A 6,336-nucleotide genomic window follows, 5' to 3' on the forward strand; every position below is an offset into this window, starting at 1 on the left:
ACTGGTAGGAGGGGCGGAGAACAGAATGGGCTGGTCCCACACCCACGTGTGGTAGATATAAATTGGGAGGGATATCTCAGCTTCAGAGTTCCCCCCTGAGGAGCAAGGGGTCCCAGCCCCACACTGGGCCTCCCAGCCCAGGTTCCAGTGGCAGGAAGAGAAGTCACCATTACTTCTAGCTGGAAAAACCAGCAGAGATTGTGTGTGAGGGAGATGGAGGGCTCCTGGAGTCCCAGGCAGTTCTTCTTAAAGGTCCTGCACATGGACTTGCTCCAACTCACTCCCTTGGAGCTCCAACACTGGAGCCGCAGCTCAAAAGGCACCAGTAACATACAGGGAGGAACTGAATTGTCTGGCATCAGGGCGAGAGCTGGAGAGGAACAGCTTTCTGCCAGACAGAAGTGCTGGCAGAAGCCATTGTCCCTTTTCTGAGACCCCTGTGCCCCCCACAGAGCTGGCAGATGGGCACCATATCCGAGTCCCCATCAACCTGGCCCACACTGTTTACCCTGCCCTGGTGATTTCTTGAGACCCTGCCCCACCCAACTTGGGTGCCCACCCAAACTTTTTCCAGTGGCTTTTCCATACAAATGTCCTGTCTTGGCTTATGCTTCAGACTTCTCTGAAATCTCTCCAACAAGCAGCATCTGGCTTCAGTGTGCCCTATACCTCTCACTAAGTGGCCCCAAGCCTGGCACTAGCTGTAGCCGGCCTTGGTTCACAGCTTGGCTTCACCTGGGCACCTCCAGCCCAGCACAAGAAGCAACCTTCTGCAGATCGCTTTGTAGCTCATACCAGGCAGCCCTAGGCAGAACACAGGCAGCAACTGACCTTGGCCTGCACCTCCCAGGGGGCCCAAGAGCCAGTGCACCTGGTGGACAGCTTCAGAGCATGTCAAAGCATCACCCAAGCACCTCCACAAGTAACACACTCAAGGGGCAGGCTCCATGGGCACCAGAGCCCTGCTGAAGTAAGTCTTGCTCTCTGGAGTGGGCCCCTGCACAGCTGATTCTTGTCGGAGGTTGATGGTCAGTGGTCGCGGCCAGTCTCTGCAGCCGATTGGCCTGGAGTAAATCCCTCCCACTGATGTGCCATCAGTAATCAAAGCTCAACTACAATAGGAGGGTATATACAGCTCACATAGGGTGGGGAGGGACACACCTGGCTTGCCCAGGGAGGCTGCACCACTGGAACCTACAGGACACCTATTACATTAAGCCACTCTACCAAGCCTGGGAGACATAGCAGCTTTATTTAACACATAGAAACAAACACAGGGAGGCAACCAAAATGAGGAGGAAAGAAATATGTCCCAAATGAAAGAGCAAAACTCCAGAAAAAGAACTAAACCAAATGGAGACAAGCAACCAACTAGATGCAGAGTTCAAAGCACTGGTCATAAGGATGTTCAGTGAACTTAGTGAGAACCTCAACAGCATAGAAAAGGACATGGAGGCCATAAAAAAGAACCAACCGGAAATGAAGGAGACACTAACTGAAGACTAATTTACAGGGAATCAACGTTAGAGTAGATAAAGCCGAAAATGAAATCAGTGATTTGGAACGTAAGGAACCAAAAAGCACCCAATCAGAACATCAGGGAAAAAGAGAATCCAAAAAAATGAGGACAGTGTAAGGAGCCCCTGGGACAACTTCAAGCATACCGATATTTGCATCATGGGGGTGCTGGAAAGAGAAGAGAGAAAGCAAGAAATTAAAAACCTATTTAAACAATAATGACAAAATTTTTCTAACTTGGTGAAGGAAATAGACACACAAGTGCAGAGAGTCCCAAATAAGATGAACCCAAAGAGGCCCACACCAAGACACATCATAATTAAAATGCCAAAGGTTAAAGGCAGAGGTAATCTTAAAAGCAGCAAGAGAAAAGCAATCAGTTACCTAAAAGGGAACTTCCATAACACTGTCAGCTGATTTTTCAACAGAAACTTTGCAGGCCAGAAGGGAGTGGCAAGAAATATTCAAAGTGATGAAAAGTAAGGACCTACAACCAAGATTACTCTACCTAGCAAGGCTATCATTTAGAATGGAAGGGCAGATAAAGTTTCCCAGACAAGAAAAAGCTAAAAGAGTTCACCACCACCAAACCAGTATTATATGAAATGTTAAAGTGTCTTCTTGAAGAAGAAGAAAAAAGATCAAAAATATAAATAACAAAATGGTAATAAATACATATCTATCAACAATTGAATCTAAGAAACAAAATAAAAAAATAAGCAGAACAGAAACAGACTTATAGATACAGAGAACATTTTGACAGTTGCCAGATGGGAGGGGTGTTGGGAGGCTGGGTGAAAAAGGTGAAGGGATTGAGAAGTACAGATTGGTAGTTACAGAGTAGTCATGGGGATGTAAAGTGCAGCATAGGGAATAGAGTCAATAATATCCTAATAACTATGCATGCTGTTAGATGGGTGTGAGGTTTATCAGCATAATCACTTAGTAAGTTGTATAATGTGTAATCACTGGGGTGTACACCTGAAACTAATATAACATTGTATGTCAACTGTCCTTGAAAAATAAAAATTGATTTAAAAAAATAAGTAAAATTTGCCCGGCTAGGCGTGGCTCAGCAGTTAAGCGTCGACCTAGGATCCAGGCGATCAGGGTTCGATTCCTGGTCAGGGCACATGCCCAGGTTGCGGGCTGCAGCCGATCAGTGACTCTCTCATCATTGATGTTTCTAGCTCTCTCTCTCTCCCTCTCCTTTCCTGTCTGAAATCAATAAAGATATATTTAAAAAAAAAAATAAGTAAAATTCAACAGAGAAATTTTTTGTCAGTTCAGAGAATGTGGAAGGGGAGTTTGAACAATGAAAAAGAAGAATCATAGCCTAGGAGATAATATTAGGGCTACCATTTATTAAGTGCTTGTGTGTCAAGCACTGTATTGTGTTATTTCATTTGATATAATTTTTATCATTCTCATGTTTCAGAAGAAGAAATTAAGACTCAAAAACATTAAATAACTTGCCTAGCTAGCAAGTGGGAAAACCAGACCTCAAATCCAGGTCTGTGGGATGCCAAATCTTAATGGGGTGAGGTGGTGGCTCATTTTATCTGGATTGGGTGGGAGACTTGAGAGCAAGAATATAAATGAGTGGAACTGCAAATATTTATTGAGCATCTATTACATGCCAGGCTCTTTTCCAGGCACGAGGAATATAGCAGTTCCTCCTACAAAAATGTCTTCCCCTTATTTCTACAGGCCCCCAAGGGAACTGGGAAAGAAGAGGGTGAGTGGGAGCTAGGGGAAGCTCAAGTGGGCAGAGGGGCTTGGCAGGGAGGGGAGAAGGGAAGCCACATAAAGGAAATGGGGGGGGGAGAGGGAGGCCACAGCCTCTGCTGCCTCATGCCATCAGCACTATCTCAGCAGGAGGGAGCTGGCATTTCAGTGAAGGCAAAGGAACTCAAAGATCCTGAGATAGCTGCACTCCTAGTGACATATTTGCTTAACCCCTTCTGAACCAGGGGCTGGGGAGGGGGCACACAGGCAGAGGGGGTGAGGCGGAGAAAGCCTGCTGGGGAAGGAGAATCTGGATGGATGGAGACTATCTATTACCCCAGCCCTAAAGAGACCTACACTTGGGCTGCGGATCCCACGCTGCACGGCCCTTCCCCTCACCTGCCGCGATGCTTCATACCAAAAACATTCCAGAAGTAGGCTCGAGAGATGACGCCGGCCCCGGGGGAGAATGCTGGAGCCCGAGGAATATTTAGTGCCACATGAGCGCTTCCGGAATGCGAATAGCCCAAAGACCGGGCGATTTGGGGAGACAGGAAAGGCCTTCGGAAACCAAGACAAGAAATGTCTTGGTCAGAATCCTCTCCCGTCCTCAGCCCTTTCCTGGGGCAGGTCCATCCAGGCTGTCCCTGAGGGGAAGGCCCCTCGCAGAACCCGCCTCCTCTGCGTGGAGGGAGGGAAACCCCCATGCCAGCCTGTCCCCAGGTCAGGATGACCCCTTCAGAGGGCTGCCTTGGCCCCCCCTGCTGGGCTCAAGTGAAGGGGAAATGGCAAGGGAACAGCAGTCCCCTAGGGGCACAGTGCCCACATCCTGCTGGAGCTTCGGGGTCAGCTCTGCGTGTCAGAATCTGACGGCTGACTGGCAACCGTGCATGTCGTGAGGACTGAAGACCAGGGTGGACCCAGGACAGAGGATTAGCCGAACAGCCTGGGCATTTCTAAACAAAAGAGCAGAGTGGGGGAAAGCACATCATAGATGACAGGAGTGGTCTTCTTCAGACTTGTAAGCTCGAGGCTCAGAGAGCAGGACCAAGGCCCGTGGGTAGGCGCTTCTGAGACCCAGGACTCAGCTTGCAAGGCAGTCACCGCACAATGTGTTCATTCCTTCCTCCCATCAGTAATTATTTACTGAGTGCCCACAGTGCACAGTGCTCTAGTCTCCCGGGATACATTCGTGAGTGAACAAATTGACAAAAATCTCTGAAGTCTCTCCTCCCGCAGTCGTCATATCTAAGTCAGTCTCCCAAAGAACCGAAGAGCTGCGAACGCCTTCACCGGAGGTTTGAGCTTTGAAACGACCGATGAGAGTTTGAGAAGCTATGTTGAGCCAGGGGGACGCTCGCAGACTGGTGGCGAGAGATCAAACACCAAGCGCTCCAGAGACTTTGGGTTTGTCACATGGGCCACTGTGGAGGAGCTGGGTGCAGCCACGAGAGCAGGGCCACACAAGGTGGGTGGAAGAGTGTGGAGCCAGAGAGGGCTGTCTCAAGAGAAGCGTCTCAAAGGCCTGGTGCCCACTAACTGTGGAAAAGGCTTTTGTCGCTGGTATTAAAGAAGACACTGGAGAACGTCACCTAAGAGGTTATTTTGAACAGTATGGGAAAATTGAAGTGATCGAAATCATGACTGACTGAGGCAGTGGCAAGAAGAGAAGTTTGCTTTTGTAACCTTTGATGACCATCACTCTAGACAAGATTGTCATTCAGAAACACCACTCTGTGAATGGCCACAACTGTAAACTAGGGAAAGCCCTATCTAAGCAAGAGATGGCCAGTGCTTCATCCAGCCAAAGTGGTTCTGGGCACTTCAGTGTTGGTTGGAGGTGGTTTTGGTGGAAGAAACTTCAGAGGTGGCAGCTGCGGTGGTGGTGGGTATGGTGACAGTGGGGATGGCTATAATGGATTCGGTAATGACAGGAGCAATTTTGGAGGTGGCAGAAGTTACAACGATTTTGGAAATTACAACGATCAATCTTCAAATTTTGGACTCATGAAAGAAGGAAACTTTGGAGGCAGAAGCTCTGGCCCCTATGAAACCAAGGTGGCTCTGGCGGTTCCCGCAGCAGCAGTAGCCATGGCAGTGGCTGAAGGTTTTACTTCCAGGAAACAATGCTCAGCAGGAGAGGAGAGCCAGAGAGGTGCCAGGGAAGCTACAGGTTACAACAGATTTGCGAACTCAGCCAAGCACAGGGGTGGCAGGGCCTAGCTGCTATAAAAAAGACATGTTTCAGACAGTACTCATGTGGGTGGGCAAAAACCTGAGGACTGTATTTGTGACCAATTGTATAAGGTTATTTTCATTTCTGTTCAGTAGAAAGTGGAAAGCATCACAACAAAGCGTTTTAATGTAGGTATATTTTACGCCTGTGCTGTTGGTTACTAAATGTAAATGTAATGGTCTGATCATGACACTGATAAATGTGTCCTTTTTAAAAAATATGTTGTGTAGCCCTGGCTGGATTGGCTCAGTGGTTAGAGCATCGGCCTGTGGACTGAAGGGTCCTGGGTTCGATTCCAGCCAAGAGCATGTACCTTGATTGCAGGCTCAATCCCTGGTCCCTGTTGGGGTGCATGTGGGAGACAACAAATCAATATTTCTCTCTCTCTCTCCCCCCCCCTTACACTCTCTCTAAAAAACAATGGAAAAAATATTCTCCGGTGAGGATTAAAAATAATAATTAAAAAAATGTGCTGTGTTAGTCCACTCTGAAACCATCAGTGTGAAGTTAGAATTCCTTCAGGGCAATGCCAGTTTCCATCTGAAATTTATTTATAACCTGCTGGGGCACAAAAGCCATTGTCTTCAGAAACCTTGGTGTAGTTGAACTGACAGTTACTGTATTGTGACCTGGAGTTCACCATTAAAAGTTTATTCGGTTATTAATGACTGTTGGCACATCTATGCAATATATCTAAGTTGAATCACGATACCAGATAAAATTATAGATGGGAAAGAAGCTTGTGTAGCATCTATTATCATGAGTAATCAGTGAACAATTTAATATCCTCTTGAAAAAATTATATGCTCTATCAACAGGTAATGAGTATTAGGAAGATGGGGATGGGGTATTGG

At 47.3% G+C, this 6,336-nt stretch overlaps 1 pseudogene; it reads left to right on the forward strand.

Moving 5' to 3' along the window:
- The first annotated feature begins 3,653 nt into the window (after positions 1–3,653).
- Positions 3,654–5,469, forward strand: LOC107539101 (heterogeneous nuclear ribonucleoprotein A1-like 2; annotated as a pseudogene).
- The last annotated feature ends 867 nt before the right edge of the window (positions 5,470–6,336 follow it).

The sequence above is a fragment of the Miniopterus natalensis genome, chromosome 19 (genome assembly GCF_054644295.1).
Source record: "Miniopterus natalensis isolate mMinNat1 chromosome 19, mMinNat1.hap1, whole genome shotgun sequence".
Lineage (NCBI taxonomy): Eukaryota > Metazoa > Chordata > Mammalia > Chiroptera > Miniopteridae > Miniopterus > Miniopterus natalensis.